This window comes from Puma concolor, chromosome A2, assembly GCF_028749965.1.
Source record: "Puma concolor isolate L17-30 chromosome A2, mPumCon1.1.hap2, whole genome shotgun sequence".
Classification (NCBI taxonomy): Eukaryota; Metazoa; Chordata; class Mammalia; order Carnivora; family Felidae; genus Puma; species Puma concolor.
The window spans coordinates 94116127-94127368 of record NC_141668.1 but is presented as its reverse complement, the minus strand read 5'-3'; the positions used below and the strand labels follow the sequence as shown (position 1 = coordinate 94127368).

The window sequence follows — 11242 nt, the reverse complement described above, 5'->3', positions numbered from 1 at the left end:
AGAAACGCTGCCTGGGTCACTTTCCGCAGGGGGGAACGTGAGAGGGACAGAATGGCCTGCCTGGGCCTCCAACTCCTTTCTGTCTTTGAAATGGAGGGGTGGGATGGGGTGGTCTGCCTGGCCCCTTCTGGTTTCAAATCCCATGCCTCCCTGGAAGAAAGTTATGTTGCCCCTGGGGGAGAGTGAGACAGAGGGAGCCACCCACATGGATTCACAGACAGAGATAAAGAGAAGGACCAAGAACACAGATGCCCAGAGTTGGGAGAGGTCCAAGTCCCAGGTGCTGCCTCCAGTATGTGGGTAGGCTTAGCCGCTGGGTGTTTGGTGTCCAAAAGGGCATCGTGCCTGGCCCTTAAGGTCTTGGTTCATGACATAGGAGTATAGATAGGTTTGAGCATTAGCATTTGCAGATTTTGTTATGTTTTGTTACCTTTTGTTACTTTCCTAAAGATATTTCATAGGTGCAATTTAACAACTGTAGAATGACAAGCGACCCAACCACATCCTTCCAGGAGCAGGGATTACCCACCAACCGCTTTCTCAGATGGCACCTTCCTTGGAGGAGGAAGAGTAGGCAAGATGGCGGCATCTCCAGCAGCATCGGCTTCGGAGCTGCTCCTGCACAGGACAGGTTGACTTTGTCTTCTGACAAACAATTTCGGATAATCACCAAGGTTAATGCCTTACTCTAACAGTTTTCGGAGAGAAAGGAGCTATATTCAGAGAATTTTAGGGGCGCCTGGGTGGTTCTGTGGCCTAAGCGTCCAACTCTTAATCTTGGCTCAGGTCACGATCCCAGGATGGTGGGATCCAGCCCCGCATGGGGTTCCACACTGAGTGTGGAGCCTGCTTAAGATTCTCTTGCTCTCCCTCTCCCCTCCCTTCTTACGCATGCGCTCTCTCACCCTCTGTCTCTAAAACCTGAAAGACAGACAGAAAGAACGAAAGAAAGAAAGAGTTTTAACCTTCTAGGATTTTAAAATAAACTTCTTTTTAAACATTAAGCTTATATATCCCAATTTTAGAACTTCAATTTTTTTGTCCTCTGAGTATGTTCAGTTAAGCACTGGGAGAATATTTTACTTAAGGAAGAAAAAAAAAATCAGAATGAAAAAACTGTATTCAATCTAGTTCTACTTCAAAACTCAACCTTCTCTGTGAGATTCAGTCTCGCTCATTCTAACCAACAGCAGCCATGGGACTCCACCTACTCCAGCTGGAAAACCAACACTTTTCTTCAGCTGGGGCTGGCGTTTCCTGACGCTAACCCCCTAGCCCTCACCTCAAAACCTCTTTGCAAATAGAATGAGATGACCTCAAGACTGACATTATTCCAACTTTGTTTTTCGTTTTTCTCCACAGGAAGCCGTTTCACTTGTAAATTTACCTTTTCCAAGATCGAATGGATTGTTTTCTCTTTTTTCTTTTTTCTTTTTTTTTTTTTTTGGTTACAAAGTTATTTTCTTGTGATAAGTACTTTTAAGACCTCCTGCCTTAGCAACTTTCAAATATGCAATGAATACAGTATTATTAAGTATAGTTGCCACGCTGTCCATTACATCCCCATGACTTTATTTCTTTTATAACTGGAAGTTTGTACCTTTTGACCCCCTTCACTCAGGTCACCTGTCCCCTGCCCCCCACTTCTGGCAACCACCAATCTGTTCTCTGTATCTAGGGGCTATTTGGAGGGCTGAGATAGGGTTTTTGTTTTTAAGATTCCATATATAAGTGAGATTACACACTGTCTTTCTCTGTCTTATTTCACTTAGCCTAATGCCCTCAGGCTCTATCCATGTTGTTACAAATGGCAAGATTTCATTGTATGTAAATACCACATTTTCTTTGTCCCTTCATCCACCAGTGGACACTTAGGTTCCTTATCTTGACTACTGTAAATAATGCTGCAACGAACATGGGTGCATACATACATCATTTAGAATTAGTGTTTCTGTCTTTGGGCAAATATCCAGAAATGGAATTTATTTTAACTTCGAGTTATAAATTTACTAAAATTTACTAAATTTTAACTTCCAGTTATAAAAGAAAAAAAGTCATGGGGATGTAATGGACAGCGTGGCAACTATACGTAATAATACTGTATTCATTGCATATTTGAAAGTTGCTAAGGCAGTAAGTGTTAAAAGTCATATGGTAGTTACATTTTTAATTTGTTGAGAAACCTCCATACACTGTTTTCCACAGTGACTTGTACCAATTTACGTTCCCACCAACCACACGCAAGTGTTCCCTTTTCTCCAACACTTGTTATTTCTTGTCTTTTTGATAACAGCCATTCTAACAGGTGTGAAGGTCATGTCTCCTTATGGTTTCGATTTGAATTTCCCTGATGTTGAGTGAAGTTGAGCACCTTTTCTGTGTCTGTTTGCCATCCGTAGATCTTCTTTGGAACATGTCTATTCAGTTCTTCTCCCATTTTCTAATCAGATTATTTGACATTTTGCTATTGAATTATATGAGTTCTTAAACATTTTGTGTATTAGTCCCCCATCAGATATATGATTTGCAAATATTTTCTCCCATTCCATAGGTCACCTTTTCGTTTTGTTGATGACTTCCTTCACTGTGCAGAAGCTTTTTAGATTAAAGTAGTTCCGCTTGTTTAGTTTTGCTTTTGTTGCTTTTGGTCTGGTATCAAATCCCAAAAAAAATCATCACCAACACCAACATCAAAGAGCTTATACTCTGTTTTCTTCCAGGAGTTTAACAGTTTCAGGTTTTATGTTCAAGTCTTGAATTTATTTTGAGTTAATTTTTGCATATGGTGTTAGTGGTCCAGTTTCATTTTTTTTTCCATGCAACTGTCCAGTTTTCTCAACACCATTTATTGGAAATTGCTCTTTCCCCATTGTGTATGCTTGGCTCCTTTCTCATAAATTAACTGACCATATATGCATGGGTCTATTTCTGGGCTCTCTATTCTAGTCCATTGACCTATGTGTCTGTTTTCATGCCAATGCCATACTGTTTTGATTATGATAGCTTCATAATATAATTTGAAATCAAGGAGAATGATGCCTCCCCCTGCCTTTTCAAGGTTGATTTGACTATTTGCACTTTTTTATAGCTCTGTACAAATTTTAGGGTTTTTTTTTTCTATTTCTATGAAAGATGGCATTTTAATTTTGATAGCAACAGTATTGAATCTGTAGATTGCTTGTGGTAGCGTGAACTTTTTAACAATGTTAATCCTTCTGATTCCATGAGCACAGAATACATTTTCACTTATTTGTATCTTCTTCAATTTCTTTCATCAGTATCTTTTAAGAATCTTTTCCTTAATGTTTATTTATTTTTGAGAGAGAGAGAGGGAGAGAGAGAGAGAGAGCACAAGCAGGGGAGGAGCAGAGAGAGAGGGAGACACATACTCCGAAGAAGGCTCCAGCTCCAAGCTCCAAGCTGTGAGCATGGAGCCCAACACAGCGCTTGAACTCATGAACTGTGAGATCATGACCTGAGCCAAAGTCGGACACTTAACCAACTGAGCCACGCAGGCGCCCCTCATCAGTATCTTATAGTTTCTGGTGTACAAGACTTTCACTTTCTAGGTTAAATTTATTCCTAGGGTTTTCTGATGCAATTAAAAATGGGCTTCTTTTCTTAATTTTCTTTCTGATGTTTGTTACTGGTATATGGAAATACAACAGATTTTTGTATATTATTTTGTATCCTGGAAATTTACTAAATTAGTTTATGAGTTCATACCTGGAAAATCATAAAAGTGGTTTTTGAAAACACATATTCGAAGACTGTATGTAGCAACCACCAGAAGCCCACTCTGAAACAATTTGCCACTTTATGCATCACAGTACTATCAGCTGGAAGGGAAGTGTGGAGGCAAGGAGGCTTTACATCTAGTTGTACAATAAGTTGTTTTGCAATTAATGGAAAATAGTTGAGTTTATACAGAATCACAATCTGCCTAAACCTGAGTTTTTAACTCAGATATTAGGACTATACCAAGGAATTCTAAAGTCTGATTGGATGGTCTTTGAGAAATGATTCAATCTTTACCGTATTCACTTTTTAGTAATAAATGCTACACATTCATTATGCTTGAAAAGAGATGTTAAGATATCTATATAAGAATCATAAGGCTAACTAAATCACTCTAGTCAAAGTATCTAGAGTTCTCTAGATTCAAGATGCATTATATGGAATATATATAGCTCAGTTTTCTACTGGGCATAAAGCAAAACTATGAAGTTTTGGTATAGATAAAAAAAAAATCTATAAATATAATGACCTATATAGACCATACAGCCACACTCATATGATGCTGGTAGTCTTTTTTTTGTTGTTGTTATTTGGAGATGCAGCTTTCTTAAACACAGCAAATGGTATGAAATGTGCCTTTTCAAATTTTAAAATTATTGTTTGAGACGTTTGAAAATATTCGAAATAGAATTGCTCGAGGAGGTTGGAGTCAGGTTTTACTTGTCTTCATTTCTCCTTCTATTTATACAACAAATATGTCATGAAGTTAACATTACTTATGTAATGCCAAAAGGGGAGAAAGAAGAAAGTAACACAAATATCCTTATACGGTTTCCATCAGGTAATCAGTGTGATAGAACATGTCTGCCCCCACCCCGTCTCTTCCTATATCGCAGATCACATTTTTGGGACAATTTTACTTCCGTTTAGGAATTTTTCCCCCTACCGTCTAATGAACTAATCATTAATTGGAATTATCGTGGTTGGCATATTAGTCAGCAAAGCACCCCCTTCTCCCATGCAGCCAAATTTCCTGGCTTTGTACATGTTTGGCTGAAAAATAAGGAAGCTTTTGCGTTTGGGCTTCCTTGCTGGGATGAGATGTTCTCTTGACTCACAGGTTGTGATTCCCTTGCATTGTTTCACTTCCTGATCTTGGGGGATTTGTAAGGTGCATCATAGTTTCGGAATATTTCAATCCCAAACGGGCTTGCTTCACCTACTCTGAAGACTGACTCACATGTCTAAAAGCATCTGCTAACTTTCCTCAAGATAACTCATTTCCCATTTCTTTTAGACAGGTCTTTTCCTCTTCTTCTCTAGGTGTTCAAGGTGCTCTGATTGATTCTTTAATCTGAGTTCATTTAAAATGTATCTGTTTTTTTTTTCAATTAATTCATCTGAAGTCACTTCCAGCTTCTTTTAAGATCCCACTCTTCTCCAATAATCACGCAGGACCTCTTTCCAGAGCAGCCCCCCCATACCTGGCCCTCGCTATGGTACTTTCTGCTATTATAGCTTCATTACATCTACAACCTAGATATTCAAAAATGGAGTGAAAGGTTGAATTTCTATTTCGCCAGGGAGCACCTGGGTGGCTCAGGTGGTTAAGCACTTGACTCTTGATTTGGACTCCGGTCATGATCTCTGGGTTTGTGATTTCAAGCCCTGCATCAGGCTCTGGGCTGACAGCATGGAGTCTGCTTGGGATTCTCTCTTTCCCCCTTTCTCTGCCCCTTCCCCAGCTCGTTCTCTCTCTCTCTTTCTCTCTCTCTCTCTCAAAATAAATAAGTGAACTTAAAAAGATTTCGATTTCACCAGAATTATATCCCACTGTAAGTAAGCATCATCATCAAAAGGAGCAAATTCCTAGGTCAGTCAAGGTTGTTTGCGATTTAGCTTTTTATAACATTTACAGCTTTACCTCCCATCCCGTCACCTAAACCTTTGGCATACAACCCACATTCCTAGTTAAATTCACATTTCAGATAGATGACAAATATATATATATATATTGGCATAAGTATGTCCCAAGCAATATTTATTTTGCTAAACCTGGCAATCCTATTCCTAACTGGATTGGAATCCATCGCTCCCATCTATACAAAACTACTGAAAGGAAAGAGCTACTTGCTGTCTTATGTCTGGGTGCCGATTCATCCATCCTTCCAACCGGTGTTCCTGTGCCTGCTGTATTGCCCATAGCCTTTTCGCTTTTCTTCCCCATGTTCCCCGGCTTCTGGAAAAATCTTTTCTCCAAGACAAATTCTGTGGTTCTGTGGGAGCTGCTGTCCTCTTGAAAGATGCAACAACCGAGGGGTCAGAGGGAGCCTGATCATGCTGTCTGGTCAAACTACCTCAGCCCCTGGCCATAGATCATAATGCCCTTAGGTGATTGAACTGAGATTCTGAGAACTTATACTGATGGGAAAAGGGAGGCTTGCACGGGTTAAATTTGCCCAATGTCTCACAACCAGTGACTGATAAGGCTAGGACTCCGATCCTGTATTAACTCTGAAGTTAAGCGACCCAAATACTGACATTTGACTACAAAAAATTGACAGTAAAACTCAATATCCTACAAATAAGTATTAAGGCAAGGAATAAGCTACAAAAGTATTAGGTAAAATGTAACTTATATTCAAAATCAAGTTAAAAAATGTAATTACGTGTGTCCTTAAGATTTTCATTTCGTGTTGTTACTCTCGTGCTAAAACCTGGGGTACAACTTGTGTAATAATAATATGATGGGTGCCTGGGTGGCTCAGTCGGTTAAGCAGCCAACTTCAGCTCAGGTCACTATCTCGTGGTTTGTGAGTTCAAGTCCCGCATCAGGCTCTGTGTTAGCTCAGGGCCTGGAACCTGCTTGGGATTCTGTGTCTCCCTCTCTCTCTGCACCTCCTCCACTGGGAATTTATGCTAGATCCTGAAGACACAAATATAGATGTTATACTCCCTGCTTACAGGAAATTCATAGGCATATAAATGAATAAATTACAAGACTGTGCTGTCAGGGCACTAGGAGAAGCAAGTGCAACTAGAAGGAATAGTTTACTCTACGAAGTAATAAGAGCAGACTTTTCTGGTGTTTCTTTTTAAATTTTTAAAGAGTTAAATTTTTTTAGAGAAGCTTTAGGTTCACAGAAAAATTGAGAGGAGGGTACGGAGATTTCCCATATGCCTTCCAACCCCACATATGCATCGCCTGCCCCCTATCAACATCTACCAAAGTGGTACATTTGTTACATCAATGAACCTACACTGACACATCGTAATAACCCCAAGTCCGTAGTTTGGGGTTCGCTCTTGGTGGTGTACATCCTATGGGTTTGGAAAAATGTATAATAACATGTAGCATCATCATAGTATCATACAGAGCATTTTCATTGCTTTAAAAATCCTCTGGGCTCTGCCTACTCATCCCTGCCTGCCCATCCCAACCCCTAGCAACCTCTGGTCTTTTTATAGTCTCCATACTTTTGCCTTTTCCAAAATGTTGTATGGTTGGACTCATACAGTATGTAGCCTTTCTAGATTGGCTTCTTTCACTTCGTCAGAAGCATTTAAGGTATCCTCCACACTTTTCTATGGCTTGAAGCTCACTTCTTTTTATCGCTGATTAATATTCCATTCTTGGGATGTATCACAGTTAATTTGTTCATTCATCTACTGAAGGACATCTTGGTTGTTTCCAGGTTTTGATAATTATTGATACAACTGCTATAAAGCTCTGTGTGTAGGTTTATGTGTGGACATAAGCTTTCAACTCCTTTGGATACATACCAAGGAGAACAATTGTTGGGTCATATGGTAATAGTATGTTTAAGTTGTTTAGGTTTTGTAGGTTTTTCTGGTTTTGAAGGAGGCGTAAACAAAGGCACTGAAGTACAGAAAGGCACAGGTATTTGGAGAACTATTGGTATGGCTGGAAGGTAAACAGCAAGGGTCCTGTGGTGAAATTAAGGCTAGAAGGTTGGCAAGTGTCAGAGTCTCTCATGCTATGCATTTTTTCTACGGAGATGAAGTGCCAAGAAAAACTTTGTACTCAAGGAAAACACGATTGGACTGCACTTTAGAAAGATTACTTTGGCTGCGCAGAAGAGAATGGGTCTGGGTTAGAGGCCAGCTATAGGGTAGAAAACCAGTTTAGATTATATTGCGTCCCAATGATGAAAGCCTAAACCAATGCCTTGGAAATGACAATGCAGAGCAGTGGCAAGAGTAGAGAGATTTGGCAGTAGGAATCATCATTCATTCATGGCTGTTAAAGTTATGGGGGTAGACAATGGAGGGACGGGAAGGGCAAAGAAGGACTTGAGAGTTATTTGAAAATTTCTGATGTGGGAGGAAAATCTGAAATCATGAAGTCTGACTAAATTGGGGAATAAAGGAAAACAAGGGGAGAATAGATGGTGACCAAGACTCTGTTTGGCCAAACTTTAATTAGGTGTCTGTGAGCCCTCCTCTCATCTACGCTTCCTACCTGGGCCCCATCTTTGGCCTGCCAAGTCCAATTTTAGTCAGAATCCTAAGGCAGTTTGGAGAGAATCTCCCAGCCTTTATGTCTTATCACCCTTGATATCTGATCAAATTCCTCATCCCTCACCTTTGCTCTATGACCTCACTGGTCTGTCTTCAGCAAGAATCCTGTGAAATCAGTTTAGCAAGAATCACCTCTAACCTTGATGTCCTTAGTAATTTTCTATCCACTGACCCCTCTCTCTGCTCCTTGGCTATACATCTTCAGCTGTCTTTGTTGTATTCATAGTTGAGACCAATCTCTCTCCGCTATTGCAATAGTCTTGACACCTACAGCAATAGCCCTGAATAAAGTCCTCCTTACAGAGAAGTGTAAGAATCATTGTCTTTTTAACAATGGGGAGAAACATCGCTCCAGAACTAAAGTTACTTCCAAACACCTCTAAAGTTTGATGTGTCACATACATCTTTTAACTATTGTATAGCTAAATAACGTGGATTATGTGCTTCAGGGGTTTTACCACGCGTTGTGATGTAGGCAACCCAGCTAACTGTGCCCCAAGAGCCTAGCAAGATGGCTTCCTTGCCTTAACTAAAAAAAAAAAATTATTTTCGGGTGTGTGTGTGTGTGTGTATATATACACACACACCCACTATGTCTGACAGCTCATACAATTCTTTCCTTAAAGATTTTACAATAGCTTTACAGCAAGCTAAAACATGGTGAGCCAGAAGGGAAGAGTCTAAGTCTTTGTAACATTTTAAGGTTGGAGTCCAATACAGCCTACTTTCTGTGTTTCCTAACCTCAATTTAATTGCAAAATCAGTTCAAGAGAATAAAGGAAGCTGTTGTGACTACCCACACTCACTGCTGTAGCATGAAAGCTGCTTGACTTACAAAGGAATGAGCACGACTGTGTTCTCCTAAAACTTTTTTTTTAATGTACACTTCAATTTGAATTTCATGTTGTGGCCATGTGTTCCAAAATGTTTTTAATTTTTTAACCATCAAATGTAAAAGGCATTTCAGCTCACGGATGTACAAAAACAGCCAGGGGTCCGTATTTGCCCTAAGGGCTGCAGATTGCTCGCTCCCGTGGCAGGCATACAAGGTCAGAATTCGAAAAACAGAAGCGTGAAGCGTGGGACCTTTTGTGGGATGCATATGCTAACGTCCCAGGCTAACTTCCAAAATGATAGTATTAGGTGGAAGCGTTTTCCAGTACTTCACGCGGTGGCCAAGCCCAGGAACGGCGAGTAGGAGGGGAAAGGATCGCGGCCCACGCCGCTCACCACCCTCCCGCCAGCTGGTAACGTAGCCCCCAGCTCCGCGGATTGGACAGCGCGCGGAAAGGACCCTCAGGGACTTGGAGATGGAAGCTTAGACCCGCAGAGAAGCACACCGAGCACAGTGACAAACCCCAAGCCCACCACCCAGCTCCGCCTCCCCCAGCACACGCAGGCGCGTGCACGCACGCACGTCTCCCGCCCCGCGCCCACTCTTGCTCCATTGCGCATGCCTCGGAGAGGGGACCCGCGACTGACAGCGAGGCCGAGGCCCTAGCCCTGCGAAGGGGCTCCTCCCGGACCGGCGGGTAGACGAGGCCCGCGCGTGCGTCACTTCCGCAGGGGCGGGACGGAGCTGTTGGGGGTGGCGCCGCGGCCGCTGCTTTTCTGTTTGTGTTGGAAGCTCAGCTGATGCGGGCCGGCCGGAGTGGACGTCCTCGCCGGGAAGAGGCGCGTCGCCACTGCCGCCCAAGTAGTTGCGGCCTGCATCCCGGTAAGTGGCGGCTGGGGGACGGAGGCGGGACGACCGGATAGGGAAGAGGGCAGTTTGGTCGCCCCGGGGCACTTGTCCGGCCCTTCTCGGTCCTCGGAGGGTACTTGCAGAGTAAGACGGCGGGGAGACGCCCAGCTTCCCAGGAGTGAGGTTCCAAAAGGCGGCCGGGCACCGGAAGGAGCCGCGGACGCCGGGCTGATTGGTGCGCGGTGCCTGCCCCTGCGGCCCCCGCGGTTTTTGCTGGCACGGACCCGCGAACTGTTTTGGTTTCCCTGGTCCCGCCCCTCGCTTCCTGTCCCACCCCCACCGCTCCCAGCCTGGTGACCCCGAGCGTGTTTCGGCTGCCCCTGGACTGTAGGGTTGTCCATCAGTTCGCTGGGGACTGTCAAAACGGTTTCCCTATTCTGCACCGTTCTCGACTGTCGGCGCACCGGCTCATTCTCCTGCGTGATGTTTTTATTTACCAGCGATTTCTTTTTAACCCCATCCGCATTTAACTTCCTCCCTCCACTGCCATTGCTTCGGCACTTTCGGGTGTGTGCCCTTTAAAACATGAAACTGTATGAATCATTGTGTTGCAGCGCTCCTCGTCATTGTCATTTCTGTCATTATGCTGGGAGAAACCTGGTTTCTACGCCTAGTACAGTGATAACTTTAAAGAAAAGTGGGGCCTTCTAGGAGAGACATAGAAGAAATGCCCGGAAGGGGCTGTCTTATTGAAGGTGGTGTTTTTTTTGGTTCTCTAGTCCTAGTTGCTGGGATTTCAGACTGACAAAAGTATGCTTCATTGTATCGGGGAAACTGGAAAGTTAAGAATTTTTAAATCCGACAGTTAAAAAAAAAGTATATTAAACTGTGAGTGAGAGTTTATGCCTCTTGTGAGGCCGTTGTTTCAACCCCAATGACGTTGTTTTGTTCAATTGCGTAATTTATGTGTACTTTCAACATAAGAACATGTTTTTATTTCATAATTTTTATTGGTCAGACTTTTATCAGTGTTGTCTTGCTTTTTTTTTTTTTTTTCATTTCTGCCGTCGATCTATATTAAAATCTTGAGAGAGTATCTTTTTATAGGGATGTTGAGGGAAAAGATCAGTTGACTATGTATTTATCGGGTTCACATGCAAAGTTGGTAAAAGTACAGCTTGTCCTGAGTTATTTTGCTCAGTAATGAGAAAGGAATTGTGCTGTAGGGTACATATTGCCTCCCTTGTGGGACACATAGTTGTAAAAAGGTCAGAGTTA

The 11242-nt window shown here is 42.3% G+C and overlaps 1 protein-coding gene across 2 annotated transcripts in view; it reads left to right on the top strand.

Annotated features, from left to right (window-relative positions):
* The first annotated feature begins 9863 nt into the window (after nt 1-9863).
* The window catches only part of PNPLA8 (patatin like domain 8, phospholipase A2), a 46583-nt gene continuing 45204 nt past the window's right edge, over nt 9864-11242 (top strand). Inside the window, exon 1 of one of the 2 annotated variants that reach the window (XM_025929532.2) lies at nt 9864-9997. The gene's annotated coding sequence lies outside the window, so the exon portion shown is untranslated. The remainder of the gene's footprint in view (nt 9998-11242) is intronic. The other variant, XM_086696977.1, reaches the window with a different exon arrangement.